At 46.0% G+C, this 25,088-nt stretch overlaps 1 long non-coding RNA gene across 2 annotated transcripts in view; it reads right to left on the reverse strand.

Annotated features, from left to right (window-relative positions):
* Positions 1-21,821, reverse strand: part of LOC146783780 (uncharacterized) — a 38,012-nt gene extending 16,191 nt beyond the window's left edge. Inside the window, exons 1-4 of one of the 2 annotated variants that reach the window (XR_014970348.1) lie at positions 21,751-21,821; positions 21,538-21,653; positions 21,366-21,435; positions 15,700-15,832 (exon numbers count right to left, since the gene is read on the reverse strand). This is a non-coding gene — a long non-coding RNA (uncharacterized LOC146783780). Of the gene's footprint in view, positions 1-15,699; positions 15,833-21,365; positions 21,436-21,537; positions 21,654-21,750 lie in introns of those variants that run through there. The other variant, XR_014970349.1, reaches the window with a different exon arrangement.
* Between the last annotated feature and the right edge of the window lie 3,267 nt (positions 21,822-25,088).

The following is a 25,088-nucleotide window of genomic DNA, read 5'->3' on the forward strand; positions in this document are numbered from 1 at the left end:
GAAGGGGGACTTCATTCCAGGTCTTGGCTGCGAGGTAAGAGAAGGATCTTCCACCTGCTCTGGTCCTGTAGGAACGCGGGACGGTGACTAGGGTGAGGTCGGCTGAGCGGAGGTTTCTCTTGGGAGCTTGGAAGGAGATTCAGTCGTTGAGGGCTTAGTAGGCGTGTGTGAGCTTGAAAGTTATTCTTCTGTCGACGGGAGCCAGTGGAGGTGTTGGGTGATGTGGACATGTCGTGGGATGTCGAGGATAAGTCTGGCTGCAGCGTTCTGGACAGTCTGGAGTTTGTGGAGGAGTTTTTGGTGATTCCGTCTTAGAGAGCGTTGCCGTAGTCCAGTCTGCTGGTGATGAGTGCATGGGTGACGGTTTTCCAAGAGTCGGAGGTAGCCACTTGAACGTCTTGCGAAGTTTGCAGAGGGTGTTGAAGCATCCGGAGGATACGGCGTTGATCTGGCGATTCATGGTGAGTGAAGAATCGAGTACGATGCTGAGGTTGCGTGCATGGTCCATTGGGGTGGGTAGGTTTCCGAGGGTGGGGGGCCACCAGGTGTTGTCCCATGCAAATGGGGTGGAGATGAGGCTGAGGACTTCTGTTTTTTCCGAGTTGAGCTTCAGGCAGCTGTTGCTCATCCAGGTCGCAGCGGTTTTCATCGCTTCTTGGAAGACAATGTTGGGCTCGTGGTTTCTGACGATGGTTGCGAGGGGGCCCATGTAGACGTTGAAGAGTGTGGCTGAGGAAGGATCCTTGGAATACTCGGCATCTGATCTCTGTCGGTTCTTAGAGGAAGAGAAGGAGTCTTATTCTCTGTGTTCTGCCTGAGAGGAAAGATCATATCCAGTCTAAGGCTTTTCCTTGGATGCTGGCGTCATGGAGTCTGGTGGCTAGTGTGCGGTGGAAGGCGGTGTTGAAGGCTGCCGATAGGTCCAGGAGGATTAGGGCTGCCATGTTGCCCTGGTCTAGGAGGGCGCGGATGTCGTCAGTGGTGGCGAGGAGGGCGGTCTTGGTACTGTGGTTGCTGCGGAATCCAAATTGAGAGGTGTCTAGGATGCTGTTGGTTTCTATGGAGTGTACTAGCTGGGTGTTGACGGCATTTTCGGTGACTTTGGTGGCAAAAGGAAGCAGTGAAATCGGCCTGAATTTCTTGAGGTCCTTCGGGTCTGCAGTGAGCTTCTTTAGGAGGGGGTTGACTTTGGCATGCTTCCAGTTGTCTGGGAATGTGGCGGTCTATAGTTCGGCGTAGCTTGGGTGCGATGGCAGTGCCGGCCCTGTGGAAGATGTGCGGCGGGCAGGGGGCAAACGGTGCTCAGGAGTGGATGCTCTTCATTGACTTTAAGGTGTCCTCTGTGGTGAGAGTGGTCCAGGTGAGAAGGATCTGTTGGATGGTGTCATTGGGGGTGGGAGTTTAGGCGGTGCCGTGGTCTTGGTCGTCAAAGTTGTCAAAAAGCGTCTTGATCTTGAGGTGAAAGAAGGAGCGGAGTTTGTTGCAGAGGTCTTTGGAGGGAAGGACGTCTGTTGTTTAGCTGTTGGGTTCGGCGAATTCCTGTATGATGGCGAGGAGTTCCTTGGAGTTGTGGGCGTTGGAGAGGATTCTGTCTTGGATGAAGTTTTTCTTTGTAGATTTGATGAGTTGGTGGTGTGCTGTGATGGCTGTTTTGTAGGTGGAGCGTGCTTCCGGGGTTTTGCTGTTTCTCCACGTTTCTCCAAACATCGGCAGGAGCACTTGGATTCTCGGAGATCTGTGGTGAACCAGTTGACTTTCTTTTTGTGTTCTCTGGTGTTGTTCTGGAGGGGGGAGAGAGAGTTGGCGATCCATTGGTGGCGGTTGCTTGCCGCTGTGTTGCCGTCTGTCGTAGTTGGGGATGGAGTGCAGGTGAGGGCGGAGGTGAAGTGTTCCTCTGGGACTTTGTTCCAGCTTCTGTGTGGGAGGCGGCACGTGTACTTGTTTGCAGTAGGAGAAATGGATGCAGTGGTGGTCTGTCCAGAGCAGTTCTGTGGTGTGGCTGAAGCAAATGTTGTTTCCACCGGTGAAGATGGGGTTGAGTGTGTGTCCCGCTCTGTGAGTGGGGGTGGAGACAAGTTGCTTCAGTCCTATGTTGGTGAGGTTCTTCAGGAGGGCGGGGGTGTTGGGATTGCTGTGGTTGTCTAAGTGGAAGTTCAGGTCTCTGAGTAGTATGTAGTCTGTAGGGGCGAGGGCGTGGGGTACAATGTGGTCGGCGATGACGTTGATGAAGGTGGTGCAGGGTCCAGGACGTCTGTGGGCGAGTGTTCCTCGCAGCGTTGTTCTGGGGTTTGGCTGGATCTGGAAGTGGATGTGTTCCATGGGGGGGCGAAGCCCCTACAGGGGTTTGGATGACACCGTGGGCTAGTGTATTTTAACAGAAAGGGCCGATCTGCAGAGATTCTCTAGAGTGCGTCTGCCAGCTTGGTCGGCTAGCCACACCCCCCTCAAATTACATCACTGATGATGTCATCCAATGAGAGTGAATGCTTTCTAAAAGTTTATGAGTGTTAAACATATAAACCAAGGTACTACAAAAGTTAAAATAGTATACTTTCTGTACTACTAATGAGTGATACTATTTCTAACATATATTATGTGAGTAGCTGTTTGACTGTATGTATCCATGTGTGAGTGGGTGTGGCTGTATGGGTGAATAAGTGGGTGTGTGAGTAGCTGTGGGTGAGTGACTGGCTGTATTGGTAAGTGGGTGTGTCAGTGGCTGTATGGGTGAGTGAGTGGCTCTATGGGTGGGTACGTGGGTGTGTGAATGACTGTATGAGTGAGTGGGTGTCTGAATTGCTGTATGTATGAGTGACTGGGTGTGTAAGTGGCTGTATGGGTGAGTGAGTGAGTTGGTGTATGAGTGGCTGTATTGGAGAGTGAGTGTCTGAATGGCTGTATGGGTGAGTGAGCCGGTGTGGGAGTGCTTGTATGGATATGTGAATTCCATTCACCCGTCCCAATTCTACAAGTACCTGCAGGTCCGGCATGCCCTCAGCTCGCACGTCCCAACAGGTACCACAATCCTTGAGTTCAGTCCCTTGGAGGCCCAGATCATGATGGGTAATTTGGGGGGGGGTGTCGCGGATCTACCGGTCATTGACCAACAACAGTCCGATTACACTCGACCCCCTTAGACATCGATGGGAGGCTTGGTTGGGCCCGTTTGTGGAGGAGGACTGGCGTGATGCCCTAATGGCTCCTAAAACCGTTACTATTTCAGCCGGCTCCGTGTGGTCCAACTATACTACCTCCACTGTGCATACCTTACTCCTAGTCTCCTCCACCAGGCGGGCCTCCTAGCTACCCCATCCTGCATGCGCTCTGGGTCAGATGCAGCAGATTTCTTCCACATGATATGGGTATGTCTCCATCTCGTCCAGTATTTGGATGCACTGGTGTCAGAACTGACTAACGTCCTGGGCTTGGGGGTGCCATGTAATCCCCTGAACTTACTCCTGGGTGTCATGGACGGTCTAGATGGGTCCAGAGCGGACAAAAACTTTTTGGGTACACCCACCATGTCCCCAGCATAGCTAAATGGCGCAGGGGCGTAGACTGGTGTGCGGCACAAGAGAAGCCACTGTATGAAGCTAGAGGATGTCTGGCTAAGCATGGTCGGGTGTGGGGTAAATGGTTGGGTCAGGTCGGGTAGGAGATTTTCGCTACTGGGCCAGACACCTAGGTCCGGCCTCGGCATCGTAAGCAAATAACAAGACCGATATTGCTGTATCATGACTGTGATGAATTGCTGTGCTGTACTTACTCTTCACCAAAATTCAATAAAATTGGTTATCAAAAAAAATAATTTATGTAAAATGAACATGACCATCTGAATCAAATCTTAATATTTTAAGAAGTCTATAGTTGTTGGGAAATTGTGTACTCTGCATTACTTGGTACTGGGAAATTACTTACTATTCTGTCACTGTGGAAAACTGTGCTGCATATTATATAATACACCGGCATAATAGACGACTTATGTTATTATTTCTCAGTGTCACTACTTGTCATTTGTTTAATGCATTTGTTGATTGTCGTGAATTCGTTACGATGTATAATTGAGAATTCATGGCGATGTTACACGGGGGCCACGCTGATGGTCACGCCAAATTCATGAGTATCGCTAGTGGCAAAGAAAACCCTTTCTTTTGACATATACTCATAAGGGGTTCCACAAACACCCCTATACTACTCTCATTGGGTCAGGGCACATGCAAACTGACCCTTAATGCCACTTGCTTTCAGCCACGGGGACTGCTGCGATGAGGTTAAATGTCAGCTGCAACTCTCTGCTCAGGTTGCTTCTAGTCAATCACGGCATTCCTGTTGGTGCACGCATTCGCGATTAATTGCGAAATCGTCGCGGATTGGCTCTGGCCACAGATATCCTTATTTTTTTCCTATAAATTCCTCAACAACTACTGAAAGGATTTACACCGGATAACTGAGTGTTTGATCTGCAAACCAAAATCTACATTCCTGCCAAATTCGGTGTAATTCCGTCCAGCGGTTCGGACTGCAGGAGTGTCTAAAGGACCTATGGAAATTAACATAGGAAACACACTTTTTTTTGGCCCCTCCTTTTTTTCGGCCCCCACTTCAAGGATCACCCTGAACCTCTCCAGGCACAACAAGTCTCACTATCAAACTATTTTTTTGAATATTTTGTGAATATTCGTCAAACAGCGCCAAAGATATAGGCAAGTCAAAAACGACTTTCCTATGGTAACGTGGTCCTAAATATACCTCCTGGTGACATTATATATAATCAGAAAAAAGAAGGGGCAATGTAGGAATACTCCTACTCTTGGTGCAGAGGGACCATGCCAGGGCTAAAAATCATTTTTTTTAAAAAAGAAAATGTTTGCGTATAAAATTGTGACAGATTTGTGAATTTGTGGCAAATATTTTTACAACAAACTGAAGCGCGGCCTCCCTGAGGCTTTATTGAAATTAAGGAGGAGGCCAGAATAATGAGCGGAAAAAGGCAAAACAGAGGGCTTAAAAATGATTAGAAAAGGCAAAACAGCTGAAGAGGGCATAAAAATTAGCAGAAAAGGCAAAACTGAGGGCAGAAAATTGAGCAGGAAAGGCAAAACAGAGCAGAAGAGGGAAAAATAGAGGCCACTCAGAGACACTCACACACCCATTGAGACACTTGCACACTCACTCACACACCCACTGAGATACTATTACACTAACTCACACACTCACTCTCAATGGTTACAGGTTACAGTTGGCAAATAAATTGTAAGAAACCTTAGAAATTCACTTAAACAACCAAAGGTTACAGGAACATTGTAGTTAAGAAATAACATTAAAAAAACATAGAAATTCATTGAAAAAAACAAAGATTATAGGAACGTTATACGTAGGAAATAGAATTAAAAACCCCTTCGAAATGTACTGGAAAAGCCAAGGTTACAGGGACATTTTAGTTGGGTTCAGAATTCACTCATACAAAACCATTGAAATTCAGCAGTTTTAGTTACCTGACCTAACTATAACTTACGCTCCCGCAATGCACTGCTTATGACCTCACATATTACATAACTCATGACATAGTCAGTGACATCACTGCAGCGAAAAACACCACCAGAATACTATCTTAAGTAGCTCTCCTCGCCAGCTCTTAACTAACCACAGAACTTCTACTCACAGCACCACCTCAGCACCACCACAGCACCATCTCAGCCTCAGCACAGCAGCACCTCCTCATCAGTGCACCACCAGCGTAGCCGCACCAATGCAGCAATTCAGCACCAACGCAGCACCATTCCAGCATCAGCGCAGCACCACCTCAGCATCAGCGCATCACCTCAGCACAGCACCAACTCAGCATCACCTGGGCACCAGCTCAGCACCACCTGAGCACCAGTGAGGCATCACCACCTCATCACCAGTGAGGCATCACTACCTCAGCATCAGCTCAGTATCACTCAGCAACACCTAAGCATCACCTCTGCACCAGCACACCACCACCTCTGCACCAGCACACCACCACCTCAGCACCACATCAGTCCGCCCTCGGAATCTGGCATCTGTTGGTTCTTCCCTAGTGTCCTTCCGCTGCTTGTGTTGTAATTCAGGTACTGCTTTCCAACCCCCCCCCCCCCCCAAAACAAAAAAATGTATAACAAACAAGCATGAGAACAGATAGGAAGAAGTTGCCAGCCGTGCAAGTACAAAAAAACTAGAACACATTCTTTTTTAATCGGGTCGTTCAGTTGTATATCATGTCTTCTTGGTTTGGATAAAGCTAACTAAAATGCTTATAACACTTTTTTATTATAATTTTTCAACATGAACCATAGCAGCCACAATGCTCTACAACATAGCCAATAGTTCTGACTAAACACTTACAAGGTCCCAAAGGCGAGACCTATTTGCTATGCCAATGCTTGTTTAAAGACAGAAATTATTTCAGCCCCAGCCCAGGTTAGGGGTGGGGGCCCCATTCAATAAAGAATTGGAAATTAATGCACAGTAGGGACTCCAAACATATATCCTGTCTAAGAATAGATTTTCTGATACTTTATCAAGCCCTGGTACTTTATTAGTTATGATTTCACTGATGGCCTGGCTGATCTCCTCTGGAGTGATGCTTGTATCCTCCAATTGAACTCCTGCTACTGCAGGTAAACTTACTCGGGAAACAACATCTGCATTGCAGTCTTAACCACACATGCCATTACAACGCAAGCGTTACTGTGCTTGCCTTTCCTACACATATGCACCACACGTCTTTACAATGATTTGCGGTAGAGGCAAATGCGTGGTAACGGTAGTCAGTGCTCTAGACTTGAAGCAAATGGGCAGGGGGTGGGAGGTGTTTGAGGTAAAAAAAAAAAAACGTGGTACGTCAAAGGGATCAGGTCGTGGGTTGGTGAGTGGTTTTCAGGGCCGGGATTTAGGGCTCGGGGCAGATGTAAGTTTTCTGGTCAGGGCTAGGGTTGGGGTAGTTTTCAGTGCCGGGGGCTGGGTTTGTGGGCTCAGGGCGGTGGTGTTTTTTGAGCTGGGAGTTTTAGGGCTCAGAGCTGGGGTCGGATGGTTTTCAGAGCTGGGGCCGGGTTTTAGGGCTCCGGGTGGGGAGGCTGGGGTGTTTTAAGGCTGGCAGGCCGGTTAAAGATTTCATGGCTGGGGGCAAGGTGTTTTTCAGGGCTAGGGAGAGGGGATCAGTGGTGTATAGGGCTCAGGCTGTAGGAGGGGCAGCGGTAGGTGCCACCGGTTACAAAGCGGGTACCATTACCACACGTAACCTTTACCAAGTATATGCCTTTACCAATCATCCCTTTACAACAAAATTCATTGTAAAGGCATGCGTGGTAAAGGCATATTGTTGTGAAGACATGCGTGGTAAAGGCATATGTGTGGTAACAATACCGCATTTTAACTGACACGTTGTAAATGCATGCGAGAATCCATCATACAACCAACTTACTCTATAGTGTGTCCTGCAGGTCTGTCATTGGGTGAGGAGATTACGCGTTTGTCGAGTGAGGCATGCCCACTACTTCTGTTGTGGCACCGCTCCAGTGGTCCGGTCGCTCCTCCTTCACCTATGAAGCCTCCTACCCCTCTATTTTGAGGCGATATTCCAAGACCCTGAATTAGGGACTCTTTATTAGTTGTGATAGATCTGTTTACCCGTTTATTATATCCGAGGTATTTTCACTTGTAGGTCTATCCACGGTCCTGAAGAAGTGTCACTCGATTTTGAGCAGAGAAGACACGAAACATGTTGACCGTTGTCAACTATAGGCTACCCTGATACCTAGAATCAATATAGTAGCCTCCCTGGTTTTATCTACTCCCAGCCCCACACAAAACCAATTAAAATCATTTAGGGGCCAGGGCCTATTTTAGTTTTTCTAGTCCCCACACGAATCAGGAATCACTGACTTCTACATTTCCACTCACATTCATCATAAAACGGCGTTCTCAGATCAAAAGATCTCCGCAAAAGATGCCACCAGGCCCGTCGGACATTGCAGCGCCGGTCCGACGAGGAGCGCCCGATGATGAAGCATGACACCCTACCCGGTGTGTGAGGGCAACAAGATCTGAAATTTAGATTTCCCTTTCGTGACCAAATAACAGCAGGCTGGTAGTGATTCTAACTATCCTGGCCTTTAGGAGGAACTGTTCTTTCCGGTTTTCCTGTCATTGGGTACCCATGGGATAGCATAAAGGTTTGAAAAATTAGTGACCCATTCAGACATCGTGATATAGTTTTCGATGGGGCTGAAACCTTCACCACTACCTGTGGAGACTCTATACCCAAATGAACAATAAGCTTTTCTGGTGACTGCATTCAGCAAACTCACCTACTTCTCACTCTCTTTTTGATACCATAATGGCATTTGTATACGCTTTTCTGGATGCTTGGATCCATGTTCTATTTTGTTGTTTAATGGCGCCAGTAACTGCTACCCTTGCGTCTCTGCACTGCACTGTCTCCTAACTCTCTGATTCATTTCTACATAGAAATGCAGCATTTTTTTTTATATTCAGACTCCAGTACAGGTACACTGACAATACTTCAGACTGCACACCACATATCTAAATGACCGTTAGCAAATCATTGTTAGTCATTCTGCAGTTGTGATTGAATCCTATATATTTCTCTATTAAGGAGTTGTGTCCAATCAATCAATCAATCAGGGGATTGTAAGTGCGCTACTCAACCGTGAGGGTCTCTAGACGCTGGGAGTGGGGGAGATAAGCAGCTCCGATCAGTCGAAGAGCCAGGTCTTTAGTGTCTTCCTGAAGATGTTCAGGGAGGGGGCGCGTCTGATGTCGATCGGGAGCTCCAATACTCTTTTTTTTCCTGTTGTCACCAAAAATAAACAGGTATATTTTTCTAAAAGTTCTTAGAGTAGAACTTGATTTTCGAGCAGTTGTTTTCCTTTGTGGGCAAGAGATTAGAGAGGAGTTGATGCATACCCTTAAACATTAACCACCTACTTCCAGGTTCTTATGTAGCATTGCAGAAAGGTGGGAAAATGAGAGAACTTCTATAATTCAAACCCTGATGTAAAATGAACCCTGGTATAATCAGAAAGGATATATATTATCAGAGGCCTATTATAATGAAAATCGTGTTTGTCTCAGTGCATGGACCAAAAGGGACAAGAGGATATTATTTACAGGACAAGTAGGTTTCTGAAGTATCTCATTCTCTGGATAACTAGATATGTTATAAAAATCGACATCCCTACCACCAGACTACCACATCTTTCTTTGAATTAATTCATTGTGATGAACATAATTGATGAGCCATTAAATATTAAATCAAGATGTCAAAATCACTTTCTTATCAATGTTCTCCTTTAAATGAATTCAGAAGACCCCACTCGTCAACTTTCACAGATATATAATCTATCAAGGTAGACCAGTTGGTAGTCCTAAAAAGTGCAAAACTTGGGCTTTTCGGATAAAGGCTATTATTAGCTACTCCCAGATCACAGTATAACCATTTTTTTAAACCGTGAGTTGATTTACAGTAAACGTTTGAGTCCGATAAACAAATGCCTCATGATTCATGCGTTTCATTGAATTCTCAGGCAATTAAATGGAAAATCATATCCCAGTTCTTATCATCAAAAATGTACAATTGCAGAGACACTGCCCGGATGTGGTCCTTCTTCAAGAATCGCATCTGAAGGGGAATAAATGTAAGGCCCTCGATCGATTCGGCTACAAAATGGTCATGCACTCGGGGTTCACATCTGGGTCACGTGGGGTGGATATATTAGTACGTAATACCCTACCTTTTGTTATTTCGGACACTTGGGTGGATGAGGCGGGTTGTTTCGCTGCAGTGGTGGGTGGATGGGAAGGACGCACATTGGTGTTCTGATAGTGCTATATAACCCTGGCCTCCATTCTGGGTGCTTTCCCAAACAGAGCACGTTTCTGACAAACCTCCCTGAAGGAACGCTACTTCTGGTTGATGACACTAATGCGGTTATGTGCCCAGAGATAGACCGGTCCAATGCCCCCGCAGGTAGGAAGGGAGAGAGGGGCCTATCGGACTTTGTCACTGCCATGGGAGTGGGGGACCTGTGGCGGGCACAGAACCCCACACTTAGACAATACACATTTCACTCGGGACGGCATGGGTCCTTCTCCAGGATTGACCATTTCTTTACGCCATCGGACCAGATGGGGGACTTTGGCACTACTTCTCACCTGGCTAGGGGGATCTCGGATCATTCCCCTGTTTGTACCACCCTCAGGGGCCCTGTCGTAAACAGAGCGTTTTTTCCGAGAATAGACCCTTGGCGCCTTTGAGACCCTGAAATTGGTGATAGGCTCAGAGAAGGATCTGAGCTGTATTTTGAGGAGAATCAGGGGTCCGTGGACTCCCAGATTATCTTATGGGAAGCATACAAGACGGTGCTGAGGGGATTGGCTCAGTCACTTATTGGGGCGAAAAAGAAAGAGGAGTCCCTCCAGATTCGGCTCCTGGAGAGTGAGGTTCATCAGCTAGAGGGGGACGCGGCTGTAACCCCTTCAGTGGACACGTGCCACAGGCTTAAGCTGAAACAGAGGGACCTCAGGGCATTGACAGAGAACGAGGCTCGAGCATATGCGTTGGCCACTCAACACCGACTATACGACGTAGGCGATAAGGCGCTGAAGTTATTGGCGTGGTTGGAACGCCGAGACAGAAATCGATCGTGGGTAGCGGCGGTATGGGATGGAGCGGGCAAATTATGCTCGTCCAGCACAGATATAGCAGAGGCCTTTGCGGCTCACTTTGAGAGGGTGTACTCACCTGTATGCACTAGAACTGAAGAGGATTGTGAGGACTTCTTGAGGGACTTTGCGCTCCCCACTTTGACTGAGGAGATGAGCAAACGACTAGAGGAGGATGTCACGGTAGAGGAGATAGGAAAGGCGCTCAACTCCTTGCAGTCGGGCAAGGCCACTAGTCCGAATGGGCTTCCAATCGAAATTTATGAAAGGCAGGCCTCGGTTGTGACAGCCCCCATGCTCGAGATGCTCAAGGAGGTGCGAGAGCGTGGGCACTTGCCCCCTGACCAGAGAGAGGCCATGATCGTGGTGATACACAAGGCTGGGAAACCGACGGACCAATGTGCCTCATACTGGCCGATCTCTTTGCTTAATGTGGAGGCGAAGGCTCTTGCCAGGGTCCTGGCGGATCGGGTACTATCAGTGGTAACAGAATTGGTCCATGTGGATCAATCTGGCTTTATGCCCCACAGAAGTACTCGTCATAACCGTTGGGGTGTTGTATATGACTGAGGATGTGGGAGACACTCAGACGGCATTGATGGCGCTGGACGCGTCAATGGCCTTTGACCGCATAGAATGGCCCTATTTATTTATGGTACTTCGGCGGTTGTGCTTTGGGCCGACCTTCTGCAGCTGGGTACGGCTCCTATATGAGAGGCAGTCGGTTCGGGTGCGGGTTAATGGGGCGGTATCTAGGGCCTTTTCCTTACGGAGGGGGACAAGGCAGGGATGCCCTCTGTCCCCTCTCCCGTTTGCCCTGGCGCTGGAGCCTTTGGCTCATTGGATCAGGAGGGACCCTTCGATTTGGGGTCTAGCGACAACGGAAGAATGGAAAGAGCGTATATCTGTATACGCCGACATCATTCTGTATCTGGCAAGGCCATATCACTTGATTGCCCAAGTGGTTCACCGTTTTGAGTTGTTTGGTAGCATCAACTGGTCAAAGTCCATGATCTTCCCTTTGTCGGGTTCTCCCCCTCGAGTTCCGTCTAGGTGCTCTGCACTGGTGGTCCTGGAAGGATTTAAGTATTTAGGAGTGTGCATAACTCGTAACAGACAGGAGTTCTTCCAGAGGGATCTCGAGCCCCAACTGACTCGCCTGCAGGCAGACGTGGCCCACTGGCACACTCTCCCGCTCTCTCTTATGGGAAGGGCGGCCATGTTTAAGATGCTCACACTGCCGAGGCTACTGTATATCCTGCAGATCACCCTCTATCTGATACCCGCAAGTGTATTCAAAAGGATCTATCAGGCTGTGCGAACCTTGTCATGGGATGGACGGTCCCCTAGGATAGCGCTACACAAATTGCACAGGGGGGTGTACGACGGAGGGTTGGCAGTGCCGGATGTCAAATTATACTATTGGGCGGCACAATTGCAGGCAGTTAATGACTGGTTGTACGCTGACCGGAACAAACCTGCCTACAGGGTGGACAGAATGGTTGTGCAACGGGGCACTTGTGAAACTCTCCTGTATGCCCGTAGACCCCAGAAGATGTGGCCATACCATACAAGGGTAGTCGTCCACTGCTGACAGGAGGCAAATCGGCTCCTGGGCTGGGCTGACAAGCTCACCGGGAAAACTCCACTTTGGTAGGGGGACCTGTTGAGGGAAGTGGCGACGTTAACGGGGTTTAAGGTTTGGCCGCAAATAAGCACTGATTATCTGGGGGACGTCTGGAAGGGAGAAGCCATACGCTCTTTCGAGTATCTCCAGAAGGAGTAGAGTTTACATACCTCACAGAGATACCAATATGTGCGCCTCCAGCATGCTCTCCGCTCCCACATACCTAGTGGCACAGTGGTCCCGGAGTATCCCCGATGGAAGATCGTTTGTTACTTGATCCTATCGAGGAGAAACCCACATCCACCATCTACCGGAAATTGATAAATAATATACCAGATACCTTGGTCAGTCTCAGAGCGGCCTGGGTTCAGGACCTTGGGAGCCTCGTTGAGGAGGACTGCCAGGATGCGCTCTAGGGGCACAGGGAAATTGCTATCCGATCTAGGTTTCGGCTCGTACAGTTGAAGGTTCTCCATCGCACATACTATCCTCGTACCCACCTTTATACATGGGGAAGGTGTCTGTCGGCGCTCTGTGTGCGGGGCTGTCAACAACAGGGCTCCTTCTTTCATATCATTTGGGAGTGTCCGGTGATCAGAACATTCTGGGTAAAAGTTACGGACACTATGTCCAGGGTAGCGGGAGTGCCAGTCCCGATGGACCCAAAGTGGCTTCTCCTGCTGATCAAAGGGGACAGTGACTGGTCGAGGTATGTTGAGCTATGGCTGACCGTGGCGGCGGGGGTAGCGAAACGGAATATTCCTATGGCCTGGGGGATGCAGGCGCCCCCTTTATGGGAAGATTGGCAGCGGGACCTAGACTGGTGTCAAAGAGCGGAAGAAACGGTATATAAAAGCGGGGGGTGCACGAACAAATTGAAGAAAATATGGGCGCCATAGCGCAAATACAGAGAGGCAGGTGCCCTTGTGGAGGAATAATCAAATTGTATTGATGAAAGACATTTGTGATTCCCTGATGTGTAACTCCCGGATGATGTCTGTATTGTTCCCTAATGTGCTATTTGTACATAGAATTGTATAGTATGGTCTTATGAGCATTGTTAAAATAAAAAGATTTAAAAAAAAAAAGTACAATTGCTTAAAGATCCTCCAATTTGCCTTGAAACCTATTGGGACGAATATTAAACCTCACCAATATTATTCGGGCTTTCATTATTTGCGAACATGTTGGGGGATGAAAACCCTGAGAGTTAGTGTTACAGTAATCTCAGTAATAAGGAAATCAAAGTCATGTGATGAAAACATCGGACCAGAAGACACATATGACAGAACGCAACCCAGCCAAAGTGACAGGGACCTATGTTAACTGGGTGCTTATAGATGCAAGTTAGTGCAAGTCAGCCTAGCATTGTATCCTTCCAGTGTGGGTTCTGAATAAGCATCGATTATTGTGCCAAGACATTGCTTTGGTGATGAATTAGCATGTTACATAATAGATTGTCTTGTTAAACCTGTCATTTAAGCGATTCAGATAGTCGATTACTGGAGCAACCAGGATCATGTTAGACACACCAAGCAACAGATACATTGAAGAGGAAGCACCATAAGGCAGAGAAGATAAGGGTTTATGAAATGGCTGGGTTTGCCATTAAAGAAAAATTCTTGGCAAGAAATAGCAATAGCTGGATGGTAAGCGAAAGCTGGTATGTATGTAAGGTGCAGCCTAAGCAAATAAGAGTTGTGTGTATGTTGTTTTGACTCTTAACACATAAGGGAGAGCAGGAGGTAAGCTCCGTACGCCCATCTATTGAAACGCAACCAAGCCCAATAGGTACGGTAGCTGTAGGGAGAATACAGTAACCAGTGTTACTAACCTAAGCCAGATATACAGAAGTCCAAGTCGGACATTCATAGAATTCCTGTGCGAGTGCAAGGGGAAAGGGGAGGTCATCCTTATGAAAGAGGAAGCCTCTCACACAAAATTGCGTCATGCTTCATCATCTGCAACCTCTCCCCACCCTGGTAGGTTAGTACCACCAGGACGGACTCTACCGCCTGTCGGACACCGCGCAGAAGGGAGGTTTTTTTTTATAACATATTTTTATTGATTTTCATACCAATACAAATGTTATAGCAAATACTTTCCATTATAAACATCGCATTCGAGCAAAAAGGAGTTCATAGATTAAAAAAAACGACTGGATAAGGGAGGTATCCGGATCAGTGAATTAAAAATACCTTTTGTTCCCGGGTAAATTGCCTTTATTAATGGGAACTATAGGTAAGATTAAAAACAAATGGGACTCTCTTTCTTCCCTACACAGAAAGAGTTGGAATACTGTTCAGTTGCTTAAATGCAGTCCTGGTGTGGTGAAACCTAGATCCCTACAGTAGCAGTGAGGGATAGCTGCCATCTTTGCCAGTGCGAACGGTCCCAGCAGCGACCAAGACCGCATCACCCAGAGTTCCAGATATTTTCCAGTTCGCTGTTCCCCTTCCTAAATAAAAAGTTACAGTGCTCCCTTGCCTAATATGCAGTGTGTATGCCCGATACCTAAATGCGTTGTAAGAAAGACAAGGGGACCCCAACACTAGAACCAGGGGTAAGTAATATGTTTAAGAAAACAAAGGTTACTATGTGGCCAATAAGGTACAAAAAGACATGTACATTTGCATTAGAAAGGCGTTAAACAGTATGCCTGTAGTTAAGTAGGCATATGGGGTTACTAATACCAGAAGGAACAGTACGCCAATTACTAGTAGGGACACAAAGGAGTTATGTAACACGTTTTATTAAATATTTTTTTAAATATAAAAATAGTTCAGGTGCTCACAAAAAAGTGACAGCAAGCGTGATGTGGTGGGTGAAGGTGACTTAAAAAATACATCGCATTGACAACATAAGGCAGAGAAACCCAAGAAACAATTTTCTAACAATACAGGGAATCTCTTGTTGTAGGGGGTCGACGGCGTTTTGATCTCACTGAGTAGAGATCATCATCAGGACATTTGTGAGCAAGAAGAATTGAGATGACTGGTCAAGGCCAGTGATTGTAAATCAATGTAGATTTTCCTAATAGATTATGTCGGAAAGTCTTAATTTTATTAAAGACACAGAGGCAAGTATTATGCTTTCTTTTCATGCCTTTATTCAAATAGCAGCCAAGAAAAGGTACCAAAACTACAGTTCCCAGAAGGCCAAGCAAACAACCGGCCAATGGGAACACACTAAAACAAAACATCATAACCAATCGGGCAGTAGAAGTAGGTATAACATCATAACTGACTGCGAACAGTCTTCTTTTTGCTGACAAGCAGATCAGATAGAGTCAGTAAATAAAGAAACAATAAATAACACAATGCAAAGAGCCAAAGTCCAGGAACAAATCTCTTGACCAAAATCCAACCAGGATAGTCGAACCGCAGGAGTCACATTGGAGGAAGCCAAACCGGAAGAAGAGACGTCATGAAGAGGTGCAAAGCACACTTGCGGATAATGAATTCCATCACGAAGATGCAGGAGGCAACGCTGGATTCGCTATAGGGAGGGAGAAAGAACACAAATTAGAAGTGTTGAGGCGGGATAATACTCGCCTCTGTGTCTTTAATAAAATTAAGACTGTCCGTCATAATGTATTAGGAAAATCTACATTTTATGGCCAGACCGGAGGCTTCTATTATGCTTGTTCAAAGCATATCAACAACCAAAGAAACAGGAGAGACCACTGGTTTGCAATAAAACATACGGAATACATTATCATTAGACCAATCCGCGGATCTCAGAATGTCCTCCAGATGAGAACCTGCCCAAAAAGCTTTGGATGCCATGGCTCCCCTGGTGGAATGGGCCCCAAAAACCGAGACGTCAATGCCCGCAAGGGACATGACCCAACGAACCCAACGGGCCAATGCAGCAGAAGAAACGGGAAGGTGGGGCTTGCGAAAGGAAATGAGAAGTTGGGAATGAGAGGACGTTCTGAGATCAACGGTTCTTTGTTCATATACCTTGAGGCATTGACCTACACATAGTTTAGGATGGGAAGGGAAATAAGGATAAATAACAGAGTTCAGATTCGTCTTAGTATGTTTATTAACTTGAAACAAAACTCCAGTAGGGGAGAACTGGCGAGAGGAAACATACAGTGCCTTAACATCTGAAACCCGTTTGATTGAAACAAGACAAAGTAACATGGTAAGCTTAGCAGAGAGCATTATCAGAGAAAGGGCGGAGTTGTCTGGCCAATCAGAAAATAACTTAAGAACCAAATTAACATCCCATAAATTAGAATACTTAGCCAACGGAGGTTTGGAAAATCGAACTCCTTGTAGAAGGCGGCAAATGAGAGGATGAACCCAGACAGGCTTGCCATCGATAGGACAGTGATTAAGGGAAATGGCTGATCTATACAAGTTGACCGTTCTATGGGACTTACCTGCTCTGGCTTCAGAAGCCAAGAAATTGACCACAAAGTTTAGAGGGGCTGAAAAGGGATCGATATGTCTTTCCAGGCACCAGCTTGACCATAAAGAACAAGCAGACTTGTAGGCTTTGGAGGTACCTGGGGCCCAGGCTTTGCTGATAAAGACAGAATCTTCTTGTGAAATGAGGAGGTCAGGAGGGACAGGCTGGAGACTTTCCAAGCGGACAGGATCAAGGAGTTGTCCAGGACGAGACTGTGAGGAAGACCCGAGGGGTTCAGAAGCAGATCGTTGAAGACGGGGAGTAGAACCGGAAATTCTACCGTCCTCTCCAGAAGAGATGGGAACCTTTTTTGCGATTGCCAAAAAGGTACTACTATGACCAGAGAGGTCGATTGGCGGCGAACCTGAGAAAGTACACTGTTGATCATGAGGAAAGGAGGAAAAGCGTAAGTGAGATGAAGGGACCAGTCTTGGAGAAACGCACCCGTCGCTAATGCCAGGGGGTCCGGCCGCCAACTGAAGAAGCGAGGCAATTGGGCGTTGAGGCGAGAAGCAAAAAGATCGAAATGAAAAGGTTCCCATTTTTGAGAAAGAGATCTGAAAACGGATGGAAGAAGCTTCCAATCGCTGGAGTCGCGAAGGTAGCGAGAATGCCAATCTGCTATAGAGTTGAGCTCTCCAGGAAGATACTCTGCTTTGAGAGAAAGTTTGTTTAATAGGCAATACTCCCAAAGACTCTTTGCCAGTTCTGCTAGGGGTTTGGACTTGGTGCCACCTAGATGGTTTATGTAACGGACCGCAGAAACATTGTCCATGCGAAGGAGAATGGAGCAGCAAACTCTGTTTTTCGTGAGGCTTTGGATTGAAAAAGGAGCCTGCCAGCATCTCTAAACAATTGATGTACAATTTCGACTCATCGTGAGACCATGTACCGCAAGTCAATATTGGACCACAACGGGGGCCCCAACCCGATAGGCTTGCATCGGATTCTAATACAAGATCTGGGGCCGAAGCGAAGATAGTCGGCCCGTTCCAAGCATCTAAATGGTCGATCCACCATTGGAGCTTGATACGAGACTCTTGATTCAAAGTGATGAGATCGGAATAAGCTAGACCTTGGCGGAGGTGCCGAATCTTTAGACGTTGAAGGGCTCGATAATGAAGAGGCCCTGGAAAGATAGCCTGGATGGAAGCAGAGAGGAGACCGACGATCCGAACAAGCGATCTGAGGGAGATCAGAGAGGTTAGAAGAACGTGAGAAATTTATGACTTTATGGTCGAGACTTTGATTGTGAAAGCAGAAGAGACGCCGTGTAAGAGTCCACGAGAAAACCCAGAAATTCGATGGATTGGGATGGAATGAGCATAGACTTTTCTGTATTGAGAAGAAAATCCAGATCTAGAAGAAGAGATCGGGTGGTATTCAAGTCTGACAAGAGATACTGTTTGTCGGTGTTCATGAGCAGAATGTCGTCTAGGTAAATGATCAGTCTGATCCCGAGGAATCGTAGGTAAGACACCACTGGTTTCATGATATTCGTAAATGATGAGAATGGCCTGTTTTTGGAGAAGGTTTTGAATCTCCAGAGAAATGAGGTGTGACATGTCTGCCGAAAAGACTAGAGGAGGCGGAAAACTAGTTTGGGAAGGTGGTGCGTAGAACTCTAGAAGATAACCTTGGACTGAGTTTAGAACCCAGGGGTCTGCGGTGATAGTGCGCCATTTTTGGATGAAGAGTTTTAGACGACCCCCTACTGGGGGAAGACCTACCTTGTTGGTTGCTGTTGTTGTGCCGGAAATTTTTCTGTCCATGACCTCTGTAACCACGGCCTCGTGGATAGAATTGAGGCTTGTACTCCTGGTAGCCTGTGTTGAAGGAACCTCTGGAGCCTTGATTTGGATAGGAGCGGACGGAAGAGCAACTCCTGCCTCTGCCGGCCCGCCCAAAAACCCGAGGGGAAAAAACTTTTTTAATAGATAGTTGAGCCTTATCCAAAGAGGCGAAGGTAGTGACAAATTTACTGAGGTCTTTGACCAGGGAATCTCCAAACAAGAGACCATCGACCTTAATGCCGGGACCTAGAGGAGCCAGGTTGGCCAGCTTCGGATCAAGCTTGATAAGAAGACCTTTACGGCACTCATGAGTGATAGCTGCATTGGCATTGCCCTGCAGACAGAATGCTTTTTGGATCCACAAGGAAATATCTTCCGCATTCAAATCATGTCCTTCCAAGCGAGCAGCTTCTGCGAAATCAAAAATGCGAGCCATAGGACCTACAATATTCAAAAGCTTGTCCTGGCAGGTGGACCAAGCCTTATCCACCCCTTTGCGAGGGTCTTTGCCAAATTTGAGAAAAAAGTAAGAAGAGGTTGGTCAATGGAAGGGGCCACGGTAATGTTGGAAGGTAAAGAAGATTTAGGACATTCGGATTTTAACTTAGATTGGGCTGACTTGTCAAGGGGAAGCCGAAGTCTGGCTGAGATTTAATCGCCAACATGAGAGGCCGGGAATCACTCTGTGGAGTTAGGGTGACGAATAGTGAAAGGATCGAACATGGGGGGACCCTCCGAGTCTTATACTGGCGTAAAAGCAAAGGAGTCAGATTTGAGTTTCTTAGAGGGGGGAAGGAGGGTCAGAAACATCAAATACGTCAAATAAATCATCATCTGCGTCCTTCATATCATCGTCTGTGTCCATAATGGTTGATATAACCAGTTTTTTAGGTACCTCAACGTGTTTGGACTTTAGTTTTCTTTTACGGTCAGAAGACGACAACCCCTCCTTAGAAGGAGGCCTGGGAGGAACGGAGTCCACATTCTGGTGCGAAGATGGTTCGCCAATCAAGCGTGACGCATTTTTGGGGACATTGGAAGACACAGAGGGTACCAATTTCCTTTTTCTGCTATCCCCCGCAGAATGGGCCAAGGCTTTGGACAACAGACTCAGCATTGAATTTTCCATGCCTTTAGAGAAACGTTTCATAGATGCTTCCACAGCATTCTCCACTGAGCTATTAATAAAAGCATTCAAATCACTTTTGAAGGCTTCGCCTTCCTCATTGTGCAGGTCAGAAGCAGGGGAGCTATCAAGTTCCATAGTTAGATAATGTGTGCTCCACACGGAGAGGAAAGGGTTAATGCCAGAGGAATGGGAAATGCAGCGTTGAAATAGGGCGGTAACCAACTGGAAGAACACTCCCCCAGAGGCGGCGCTGAAGGGATCAAACTCTGCTCCGTGAGACACCAGAACAGAAGCGTCGCTGAAACGCAGACGCGTGTGGAGAGTCGGAAGCGCAGCAAGGGTTCGGAAGCGCAGCAAGGGCTCCGTAAGGCACCAGAAAGGAAGCATCGCTGAAACACAGACACGTGCCGCAACAAGGGGAAAAGAACGGTTAAACGTCAGTCAGGCGCTAAAGCAGCTGCCACGCCACGTGTTAGACACAGCAGTCAACGCGCACGAGCGAGCTAGCGGGGCAAAAACCGCTGAGAACACGATAAGGTAAGCGTTAATGTCACAACAGTAATAGACATACCATACAATGCATTATACAGGTCACATTAAAACTATACACATGGTAAAGAAAGTAATCACGGAGCAATAAAGGGAAGACACTTATCTGACTGTGAGCAGCAAGAAAAGAGGACTGTTCGCAGTCAGTTTTGACGTTATACCTACTTCTACTGCCTGATTGGTTATGATGTTTTGTTTTAGTGTGTTCCCATTGGCCGGTTGTTTGCTTGGCATTCTGGGAACTGTAGTTTTGGTACCTTTTCTTGGCTGCTATTTGAATAAAGGCAAGAAAAGAAAGCATAGTAGGAGCCTCCGGTCTTGCCATAAAATAGTGCTAACCGCTTGGAGTGGCGTGTGAGTTAGATATGGAGTTATAAAATAATAATGGGTGTCAAGGGAAAAAAACGCGCTACCTGCAAAAATACACAATCACTGACTGTGCGAACAACACTTTACACTACGGTGCATTCAACTTGAGGTTAAACACCCCATACCCTCAAAAAACAATCGAAGATTGAATCATGTAATTTCTTTTGTTGAAGCACATGTGAAATTACTGATAAAAGTCTCTTTATAATAACAGCAAAACAGAAAACAATTTGTGTGGGCTTCTCTTCTTCTTTATTTCCAAGTTGGATCTTCAATTTCTTAATTTGCAAACAATCCTCCACTCCCCAACGCGTTTCGTCGATAAGGGATTAACCCATCCGACTTCCTCAGGGCTGGAAGTGATAAATAATATAATTGGAGTACAAACTCTTACTTATTCCATTCTTAAATGAGCCCACAATTCCTCCAAGTGCAAAAGGAAATAAACATGCTGTGTGATATCACACCTGTCGTATCCCGTGTTATACACGTTTTTGTACTTGTTCCCAACATTATCACAATAACAATTATAATCTAAATACACCCACATAGCCAACATAAGAAATGTGAGCATTGAACAATTCCAGTGATGGCACCATTCCCAAACGTGCGGCACATGCTATAAATAGAACCTGAATAAATAATCTGTACCTTAATTCTTGTATCTCTCACCTATAAAGAAACAACCATGTAAAACCGCATTACACACTGCGGAGCACATGAGGCAAAGGCTGGACTCACCACCACATTTAACACCATAATAACGTACCTTCAAATACTGTTTTGATAACTTCAGTAATAACTGCTGATCATGTCCAAAACGAGTTGTTGGCGCTAACCTAAAATATAATTCAAAAATCTAGGTAAACTTAGTCCTCTATTGTTCCCTTCAGAGGTCATACAATATCCTTTCTACCTATCTCTTAATAACTACTTCTCACCTGAATTCTTTGTCTTGTTTCTCAAATAAACCGCAGTCACAATCCAAAAGTAATTCTAGTCCTTAATCACGAACATTAATCTTTAGATCCTCCACAAATCCCTGGAGTACGGAGATCTATAGGATTAAATAGCCAAATTAATCCCAGTCATTATTATATTCTTAATTGTAAAAGTCAAATTTAGACCGGCAGTAAGAATGCTCTCCCACCTACTTGTGAAACACCGTGGCCCCCGAATACAGGAACACAACCGTGTTCACAGTTCCCACGTTTGTTTATACAAATCATAGAAACGAACAAGGTGACTAACGTTAGGAAAAATTCACCAGCGCCATTTTGGATAGGTCATGCACTGAAATATTTAAATCCAATATATGTCCTATCGTATTGCTGACCCAACTAAACTAAAACCGTTTGGATCCTGCACCACAATTATGTGTAACTATGAAACTTATTCTCCCGCACGCTATCACATGTATATGTCCCCGTCAAAGAAAAGCCACAGAATTCTCTCACCTCCCGTTCGTTCAGGATAAAAAACGAACGAAGTGACTTACACTCGACATACTAAGACGGGCGCCATTATGGTTGAGTCTAATTTTTACACATCAATTAGGCAAACTAAATTACAGCAATCGCTATTCGTTATTTCTCTATGAACCACCAAAGTAGTAACAGCTACCATTTATATCAAATAAAATTCCAAGTAAATAAAGTCAAAAACAAACAAAAGTAAATGCAGTCCAGCCACCTAAGGCGGCACATTGATATGTTGTCGCCCAATAAATGAATAATAATCCATTACACAAAAATAATAATAATCCACATGAGTGCCATATATGTTTGGCATTCATCTAAAGTCATGGACTACAATTCTCTTACACACATTCATTATGAATCTTACACACCAATATTACTAATCCACTCTCACTGTACCATAACTCCTATACACAGTTCTTCAACCTTGGGTGCACCATATCAGCACCATTCAGACCTTAATAAAACATCTGATATAACCTGTTACAGTTAAGAAGATTGCAATGGAAGGTATTACCGAAATCTCATATGACCATTCTCAACTAATACTACCTTACCCTCACTTACTGACATTCCACTCAGAACCGCTAGCCTAATCACAGGCCTCGTCATCTACTCACCTAGGAAATACTGTAACTCTCGGTCATAATTAAGACCCTCTTCCACGGCCCTCAAGCGCATGATCCACCTCGCCTCATGCCTCCGCAGTGTGAGTTCTCTATTACCTCCACACGCTTCCATCTTCACATGTTCTATGCCAAAGAATTGAAATGATTTATGCAAATCTTGCGCTATACAGTTATGCATATGTTCTGCAATGGGATACTTCTGATCATTGTTCTTGACAGCTCTCCAGTGTTCACTAATCCTATCCTTAAGAGCCCTTATTGTGCTACCCACATATATTTTCTTACACTTGCACATAATCACATACACAACATACTTCGTGCTACAGTTGATATTGGACACAATATCATAGATTCATTCTCCATTAAACTTAAATTGCTTCGTTTTGTCCTTTGCGTGCTTGCACATACCACAATGGCCACATTTAAAAAAACCTTTACTAAACTGTGAAAGCCATTGTTCCTTCTCAACCTCTACTGGGTAGCTTGGACTCAGGATTGTGCCTAATGTCCTACCTCTCCGGTATACACATAGTAAAGAAAGTAAGCACGAGCAGTAAAGGGAAGACACTTATCTGACTGCGAGCAGCAAGAAAAGAGGACTGTTCGCAGTCAGTTTTGACGTTATACCTACTTCTACTGCCTGATTGGTTATGATGTTTTGTTTTAGTGTGTTCCCATTGGCCGGTTGTTTGCTTGACCTTCTGGGAACTGTAGTTTTGGTACCTTTTCTTGGCTGCTATTTGAATAAAGGCAAGAAAAGAAAGCATAGTAGGAGCCTCCGGTCTTGCCATAAAATTGTGTTAACCGCTTGGAGTGGCGTGTGAGTTAGATATGGAGTTGCCAGCCAGGGGGTTAATTCACGGCAGTATGCGAAGCTGTGGCACGTGTCAACACTTAATAGCTACGCTAATGAGGCATGCAGTGGCAAGGAGGCATGCAGACTGGTGCGAGTCATCCGGGAAGGTAGATCAAAAATGAAAGTTAGCTGAATGCAGACAATCGGAATGAGGAATTGCCGGGATTCAAGGTATCGCTTAGTGGTCAATCAGACTTGGGAACGTGGCCTAGTTAATTGGTTCGCGCTGCCAGGACTGGCAGCCGCTCCGTCTCAGGACCTGGGCTCAATGAAGCAATCAGTGCCGGCACCCACTCACATTACTTCGCTGGCCTGTACCTAATTAATTTACATCACTGGCCTTGACCATAGGGTGACCAGACGTCCCCGTTTTCCCAGGACGGTCCCCGTTTTTGGGGAAGTGTCCCCGTGTCCCGACACTTTTCTCCAAGTGACTCAAATGTCCCTGTTTTCAAACAGTGTCCCCGTTAAACACAGAAATGTCCCTGTTTTTCATTGTTCCGGTTGAGCATGCGCGCGCATGCTCTCTTTGCACTGTTTACGGCATGTGTCGTCACTGAGGTGAGCGTTGTAGCAAGAAGGGAAATCCTTTGAAGAGAGACATTTTACACGCAGCGCCACCTACGTCATCGTGCCAGCCAAAGTTTCTACTTTGGATAAAACAATATTTCTTCATCCTGTAGCTTGTATTCATAGCCATACAAACTTTTCAGTAGCCCTTATGCATACCGTGCAAGGATTAATGCATTGCTCATTGCATCTTTTATTCATAACCAATTGATGCATGCTTTGTGTTCTCCATATCAAAGCTATGACTTGACCTTTTGACTGACCTTTCAGATCACGGCAAACTGTTTAGCTGGAAAGGACTTAAAGGAGCAGAGTTTACGCCTGTGGGAGAGGCGAGCAGCGCTGCTCGAGCTTTTTGCTCAGGTCTTCACACTACTGCACTATGAGATGATACCAATGGCTAGAGTGCACTATAAATACCCCAGTAAGGTAACATGACATCCCAGCAGTGACTACGCAAATGTGGGAGGACTGTGTGGTCGGCCACCCTTTGCGACCCTTAAGACCCTAAGGCAGTAATACATGGAGAGAAGTGTTTTTTTTTTTTTACATTGGTCCATGGCTGCCATTTGGCAATTTAGCGTTCCGCAGTTTACCTCCCATCCTTTTCTGTCATGTGCAACTAAGCAACATTGGTGAGTTATACTTTATGTGGTACTGACGTGCAGCTATAGAAACGAGCATGGATAAAGCTATTAAATCTGGCGTTTGCTAGCCTGTGATGTTTTATTGGTTTTTGGCAAATATATGCTATAGTCCTTAAAAGTGTAAATGTAATAAAAAGTACTAATGCTGCTGTGTGAAGGAGAGGGTTGCCAATAAAAGACTGCGGATTTGTTGTCTGTAATGCTTCATCTCGGTCTGTGGAGGGAGCTGTAATTGTAGTCCTTTTTCTATGTCTATGACAGCTGTCAAATAGTCCTACTTTTATGTCGATTGTTACTGCAAACCGTAGTCCT

The sequence above is a fragment of the Triturus cristatus genome, chromosome 11 (genome assembly GCF_964204655.1).
Source record: "Triturus cristatus chromosome 11, aTriCri1.1, whole genome shotgun sequence".
Lineage (NCBI taxonomy): Eukaryota > Metazoa > Chordata > Amphibia > Caudata > Salamandridae > Triturus > Triturus cristatus.